General features: G+C 41.7%; 1 non-coding gene across 1 annotated transcript; it reads right to left on the bottom strand.

Annotated features, from left to right (window-relative positions):
• Positions 1-5,909: 5,909 nt before the first annotated feature.
• On the bottom strand, positions 5,910-6,036 carry LOC124617282. Its single transcript, XR_006980028.1, has one exon. It is a non-coding gene; the product is annotated as a small nucleolar RNA SNORA79 (small nucleolar RNA).
• Positions 6,037-8,004: the final 1,968 nt, after the last annotated feature.

Consider the following 8,004-nt stretch of genomic DNA (forward strand, 5'->3'; position numbering starts at 1 on the left):
TTTCCCCCAGCGTGAGCCCTACTCGGCCACCAGGTCGCAGACCGACAGTGCACTGACTACCTGGTCTGCGGCTGGGCCTCCCCGTTCTTCGCCCCACTCCTCACAGGCAGTCACCTGAGGTGCCGACAGACGACAGTAGCTTTCCTTAGGTTCGTATGAGCAGTTGCCAGCGGGCTCCTGCGCATGCGCAGAGCTGAATTCGTGTATGAGCAGTGCCTTCCTCCCGCTTCTGGCTACTTGGAGCGTCGCTGTTTGGTGTATGAGCAGTAGCAGCAAGTAGCCAGAAGCTACCCGGAAAAATTTTCCTCGCGCCTGCCAGATTCGCGCATGCGCAGAGCAAGCTGAGTTATAATGGGGGGGGGGGGGGGGAGTCCTTCCCCACGTGACCCGTGGCCGTATCTTCGTTTACAGCTCCCATGTCAAATGAAAACAAATCAGATTTCTGTGGCCGGGAGCCATCACGTGAATTAATTTACATTCTCATAACCATGAAAGACCAAAACAAGTTAGTAGTTTCAATTTTCTGATTTTATATTATTTCCAGGTTATTAGCATTATTAATGTCGTAATGAAGCTATTTCTGTCTGTTTTATAGAGAAATTTGCTTCAGTTAATTTTTTTATCGCCGAGGCAGTTTATTTGAAACGAAGTGTTTCATTCCGCGCTATTGGCTACTTTCAACCTCGTTCAATTTGAAGTGCAAATTTTCATTTTCTGGGATGAATGACGTTATACCATAATAAAGAACCAAACATGAGAATACAGTACTGGACCTCCAAGAAAATTGGTATCACGAGAACCACATGAAAAGCTGAATATCAGGTACTTCAGAGTGCATCTGGACATAGAAATGTGCAATTAGAGCGGAATAGAGCATTTTAGTACGGTTTATGAAATTCCGATGCTGCTGGAGTAGTATCTGATGTACTGTTCCTTGTATGACACTGTAAGATCTGTTAATGCTTATATACGAACGAACATACGTAACCATTGACTTGAAGCTAAGTAGGCAAATTTGGTCAGTAGTTTTGAACTAAATATTTTGTTTCAAATATAATGACAGCTGTAGCGGAATTTTATAGATCTGCGTTCTGTGAAAGTGTTTTTCGACCACAAGGCACTTGTCTAGTACTTCCTCTGGGCCTGAAGTTATTTCTTAATTTGTGTTTACGTCTTGAATTTATAGAATGCCACTCCATGCTAAATTTTAGACTGGCAGCATACCATGTTTTATCGTTTTAACTCCCCACATGGCTTCGTATTTATTCCTAGAGTAGAATATAAACTGTCAGTTGTACAGTTTCTTGGCCTCACAGACAACCGTGTTAATTTTTTCACATTTTGAAATAGTCATGAAATTTATTGTCCTTTGTTCCGGTGTAAGCTACACAAGAAACTGTCTTTTTTTGTTGCAAGTAATTTGTATTCCATCCTAGTAGCTTTTTGCAGTGATGTGTAGATGTAAACGTGTTGGAAATGCTACATAACAATATTGCAGAGTACGAATTAAAAAAAAAAAAAAATCTGTCAAAGTCACCCCTTAGCAAAATTTTATGGTACTTCGAGCTGTGGAGTCTAATTTTGAAATGACTCAATAGCCAAGAACTGCTTCCTTATTTGCATCCTTTATCTGTGTGGGATATGATAAAACGATTGCTCTAAGTACAACTCAGTACGTCCTCTCAATATGCCGCACGGGCGGCACGGCTAAACATGGTCACGTGATGCCCCACCAGAAATACGACGAAAAGCGTATGAGCAGAGCAAGCACCAAGCACGGGCTGCCTACGTCATCGTTGCTGCGCATGCGCAGTACAGCCTGTTGTCTGGCGCTTTCTGGTAACTGCTCAAACGAACCTCTTTATTTCAGTTGGTTGCTTGCAGTTGTTGACACATCTGATGTATTGGATTTTGCCTCAGTAAAATCAGTGTTAGAGCGAAATTATACTGTTAACTTCTTGTTTTCGTTTTACTTCACCATGAGTGTCGTGAAAAGACGTAAATATAATGATTATATCAAATACGGTTTTGCTTCTATACAAAAAAATGGTGTTGACCAGCCGCAATGCGTTATTTGCTATGAGGTATTGAGCAATGATTCCATGAGACCTTCGCGTCTGGAATGCCATTTGTGGACAAAGCATGGTGCATTGAAAGAGAAGCCGAAGGAATTTTTTGCTGCAAAATGTGATAATTTGCAACGGATGAAGTTAGACACTGGCTGGATCCTTCGCTCAGACATCAGAAAAGGTACTGGAAGCCTCGTATGAGTTATCGCTACTTATTTCAAGGACCAAGAAAAGTCATATTATTGGAGAGACACTAGTCAAACCCTGTTTGTTAAAACCTGCTGATATTGTTCTTGGGTCAGAAAATAAACAAAAACTTTCACAAATACCGCTTTCTGACAATACTGTGAAACGTCGGATTGATGATATGGCCGAAGACATACAAAATCAATTAGTTACGGCCGTCAAACAATCGCAGTTTTTCGCAACACAGACGAGAGTACCGATGTTGCGAATTGTTGCCAACTGCTAGCTTTCGTTCGCTATATAGGAAATGAAGCAATTAAAGAAGAGTTGCTGTTCTCTATAGAGTTAAAGACAACTTCAACAGCAATTCATATAGTGGCAGCCGTCTCTGAATTCTTTTGTAAAAATGAGTTATCATGGCAGAAACTGATAGGCGTACGCGCAGACGGCGCCCCATCAATGCTTGGATGTCGATCAGGATTCGTGCAGATGGTCAGAGAAAAAAAAAAAACCCAGTGTTTCTGCTATCCACTGTGTAATACACCGTCAAGCATTGACAGCTAAGACACTTCCAAAGGAACTCAATGATGGCTTGAAATTGTGCATCAAAATCGTGAATCATATTAAGAAGAGTGCGTTAAATTCCAGGTTATTTACGGCTCTTTGTGAAGTCTTGGGAGCAGAGTATAAAACACTTTTATTTCATACAGAAGTACGCTGGCTCTCAAAAGGAAATATGCTATGAAGATTATTTGAACTTCGAGACGAAGTGATGTAGTTTTTGGAAAATAAACGAACTGAATTGTATGTGGAATTTAGAAAGCCCGGTGTTCATGTTGCATTGGCTTATCTGTCAGATATTTTCGAATCTTTAAACACATTGAATTTGAAATTGCAAGGTGGAGAGTCAAACATAATTTTTCATCGGGATGCGAACAAAGCGTTTACTGGTAAGTTGCAACTATGGAAAGGTAAAATTTTAGCCTGCAATTATTCCTGCTTTCCCAGTTTGTCTAGAATCCTGGAAGATGCCCGATTTCACAACGATTTTAAGGATACTGATACTAAGAGTAAAGTATTTAACCATTTTCAGCACCTCATTGATGAATTCGAACGATATTTCCCTAACAGTTGTTATGCTAAAATTTATTATAGGTTAGCGATGGATCCATTTCACGTTGACGTGGATGTGTTGCCAGACAGACTACAAGAGGAAGTCTTAGAAATTAAAAATGATTCTGCAGCGAAGTATGACTTTGAGAAGATGGATACGCCTTTATTTTGGGTGAAATATCTCACGGTGTATCCCAGCACAGCAGAACAAGCACTGAAACTGTATTTACCATTTTCAAGCACTTATTTGTGCGAAAAAGCATTTTCAGCGGTAGTGGCGATAAATAATAAGCTTAGAAGCAAACTCAGTATTGCCAATGAATTGCGCAGTTTCTACTATTCAGCCAAGAATTCAAAATCTTGTAAAAAATATGCAAGCTCATCCTTCACATTGATTTATTTGTTTGTTTCTTGCCATATGTGTGTGGAAACAATATTTTAATAATAAATACGTCACATTTTAAGAGAACTTGTTATTTTTCTCCCAACTATTCTTATATGTAGGTAATACTGTAAAATTATAAAAAATTATATTGAAGAAACAATATAAAATAAACGTAGTGAATCTGATTTAAATATAAATACTGCGTGTGATCCTTATGGATTCTGATGTTACGTGTGGTATGTTATTTCAACTAATAATATTATTTCTTCCGGATGAAGACACAGTGAAAGTTTATCCCAGATATGGCAAGCGAAGTGTAGTCCTAAAATCGTATACCGGTGAAGAAATGGTGTGTAGCAAGGGAATGTAATCAAGATAAGGAAGTTGTTTTATAAGTTCTGTGTAGTCTGCAAAATTATTTCGTAAAACTTATTTTTTATTTTTTGTCTGGTTCTGGGAACTGGGCCTTTGTCGCCGTTCGCTAACTGTTGTCGTTGACATAAATGCCAACCTATGCGCAATGACAATGGGGAGCGCTATAGGCGTACAAATTAGTGATGTTCGTCAACACCGTGACTGAGTGACTATTTTTGGTAATGAGTGAAAGTAATAAGCTACACTCAACTTAAGATAATGGCCCGCATCCACTAACCTGCAAAGGTCGCAAATACTTTTCCTTGTTTACCACTACTTTCTTTACTTTAGGAGTGGCTCATAATCACTAGACTGATGACGTAATAACTGCGACTCGATACATAAACAGCTCACCATGTTACATGACGTCACCATCACAAATTTTTCGCCGGCCGGAGTGGCCAGGCGGTTCTAGGCGCTGCAGTCTGGAACCGCGCGACCGCTACAGTCGCAGGTTCGAATCCTGCCTCGGGCAAGGATGTGTGTGTTGTCCTTAGGTTAGTTAGGCTTAAGTAGTTCTCGGTAAGATTGTCTGCCGCGAGTAATGAGTATGATTGGCAGGGGCGCTACCAATGTAGTGTGTGGATATTAAGATGGGAATGTGGGATTCACAGGGAACGTTCAAGGGATAAATCCCGGCAGTCTCACTATCCTCTGTGCCCTCAGTGGTTAAGTTCTAGGGGACTGATGATCTCAGAAGTTAAGCCCCATAGTGCTCAGAGCCATTTGAACCAATCACAAATTTTTGAATAGTTTCTTGATAATTTTTTTTAGGGGAGGGGGCGGCACGGAAGTTTTTTTTTAGGGGAGGGGGCGGCACGGAAGTTTTTTTTTCGGCAGAAGGGGGGCGTGACAAACAAAGTTTGGGAACCTCTGCCCTATAGGCTGGGTAGCCATAGATGGCACAAATGCAATATCAAGGAGTCCGTATCCCAGTGCGCATAGATTTGCGCACACTGCGTAATTGCACACATTATGCAGTGAGTATGTTCTCTATTGGCAAAATTTCTCTGCCTGTAAGAAAAAAGATGTCCAACAAGGGTCATTAGTTTTATGTGCCTATCAGTCACCAATAGTGTCGTCGTTCAACAACAGTGTTCCGTAAATCTGAACGTTGACAATTTAATTTAATTTAATTTACTATTAGCACACTTTCAGATCCAGAATGAAATATTCACTCCGCAGCGGAGGATGCGCTGATATCAAACTACCTGGCAGATTAAAACAGTGTGGCGGACCGACACCCGAACTCCCGACATGTGTCTTTCGTGGGCAAATACTCTAACAATTGAGACCGTTACTCGTGCTTGGATAATTCGGTTGGTAGAGCACTTGCCCCCGAAAGGCGAAGGTCCCGAATTCGAGTCTCGGTCCGGCGCGAAGTTTTAATCTGCCAGGAGGTTTCAAAATCCGGTGTTAAAATTAAAATTGGTAATCAGACAATATACCACTTAGAAACTGGAGAGTACAAAACATTACATAGTTTACCTTCATACTTTTTAGATGTGGTCTTGTTTTATCCGATTTGTCGTAAAATTTTATCAATTTAACCAAGACAGTGCCGAACTTCACTGAAGAATGAGATACATACCAAATATAATTAATGAAATTGAAAAATAGGAAGCAGAAAGTGGATTTTGTAGAGAATTTTAGGTCTTTCATCCCTCCCCCCTCCATTTTAAGGAGAAATGTTTGATATTACAGTTTAAACAAGAGTCAAATTATAAATAAAGAAATATGATGAATGTATGGATCCGCAAAGCCAAACAGTGTTACACAGAACAATTCTGGGTGAAGCAATCCATATTTGCTCTATGGCAATTTGAAATCTTGCAGTTACTGAAAGGACTGCACGAGGAACAATTGCCAAATGATTTTAATCTCTCTTACGCACTATTCTGAGTAAGCCTGGTCCAGGAATTTTTATTCAACGCTACTTTGGCGGCTCCCGCGTGTCAGTTTTACCACCGTTTTCGTTTTTCGCAAGCAGTTAATTAACCTGTGCAGTGGCGCCTAGGGCGACAGCTGGTGCCGGTGGTGGGTCACGAGGCTGTAGCCTCCGAAAAGCTTTGAAGACAGCGGGGCGCCGCATTTTTTCTCCTCTCTGAAGCTAAGTGGTAACGCACAGTTGGTGAACATAGTTTTCTGTTGACCTGGAGATGGTTAAGATGCTCTTGTGTAGCTATGTATTGCGATTTATATAACAGATGTATTGCAATTTATATAACAGATGTATTGCAATTTACAGGGTGTTTCAAAAATGACCGGTATATTTGAAACGGCAATTAAAACTAAACGAGCAGCGATAGAAATACAACGTTTGTTGCAATATGCTTGGGACAACAGTACATTTCCAGGCAGACAAACTTTCGAAATTACAGTAGTTACAATTTTCAACAACAGATGGCGCTGCGGTCTGGGAAACTCTATAGTACGATATTTTCCACATATCCACCATGCGTAGCAATAATATGGCGTAGTCTCTGAATGAAATTACCCGAAACCTTTGACAACGTGTCTGGCGGAATGGCTTCACATGCAGATGAGATGTACTGCTTCAGCTCTTCAATTGTTTCTGGATTCTGGCGGTACACCTGGTCTGTCAAGTGTCCCCACAGAAAGAAGTCACAGGGGTTCATGTCTGGCGAATAGGGAGGCCAATCCACGCCGCCTCCTGTATGTTTCGGATAGCCCAAAGCAATCACATGATCATCGAAATATTCATTCAGGAAATTAAAGACGTCGGCCGTGCGATGTGGCCGGGCACCATCTTGCATAAACCACGAGGTGTTCGCAGTGTCGTCTAAGGCAGTTCGTACCGCCACAAATTCACGAAGAATGTCCAGATAGCGTGATGCAGTAATCGTTTCGGATCTGAAAAATGGGCCAATGATTCCTTTGGAAGAAATGGCGGCCCAGACCAGTACTTTTTGAGGATGCAGGGACGATGGGACTGCAACATGGGGCTTTTCGGTTCCCCATATGCGCCAGTTCTGTTTATTGACGAAGCCGTCCAGGTAAAAATAAGCTTCGTCAGTAAACCAAATGCTGCCCACATGCATATCGCCATCATCAATCCTGTGCACTATATCGTTGGCGAATGTCTCTCGTGCAGCAACGGTAGCGGCGCTGAGGGGTTGCCGCGTTTGAATTTTGTATGGATAGACGTGTAAATTCTGGCGCATGAGACGATACGTGGACGTTGGCGTCATTTGGACCGCAGCTGCAACACGGCGAACGGAAACCCGAGGCCGCTGTTGGATCACCTGCTGCACTAGCTGCGCGTTGCCCTCCGTAGTTGGCGTACGCAGTCGCCCTACCTTTCCAGCACGTTCATCCGTCACGTTCCCAGTCCGTTGAAATTTTTCAAATAGATCCTTTATTGTATCGCTTTTCGGTCCTTTGGTTACATTGAACCTCCGTTGAAAACTTCGTCTTGTTGCAACAACACTGTGTTCTAGGCGGTGGAATTCCAGCACCAGAAAAATCCTCTGTTCTAAGGAATAAACCATGTTGTCTACAGCACACTTGCACGTTGTGAACAGCACACGCTTACAGCAGAAAGACGACGTACAGAATGGCGCACCCACAGACTGCGTTGTCTTCTATATCTTTCACATCACTTGCAGCGCCATCTGTTGTTGAAAATTGTAACTACTGTAATTTCGAAAGTTTGTCCGCCTGAAAATGTACTGTTGTCTCAAGCATATTGCAACAAACGGTGTATTTCTATCGCTGCTCGTTTAGTTTTTATTGCCGTTTCAAATATACCGGTCATTTTTGAAACACCCTGTATATAACAGATGTATTGCAATTTATATAACAGATGTATTGCAA

Source organism: Schistocerca americana, chromosome 5 (genome assembly GCF_021461395.2).
Source record: "Schistocerca americana isolate TAMUIC-IGC-003095 chromosome 5, iqSchAmer2.1, whole genome shotgun sequence".
NCBI lineage: Eukaryota > Metazoa > Arthropoda > Insecta > Orthoptera > Acrididae > Schistocerca > Schistocerca americana.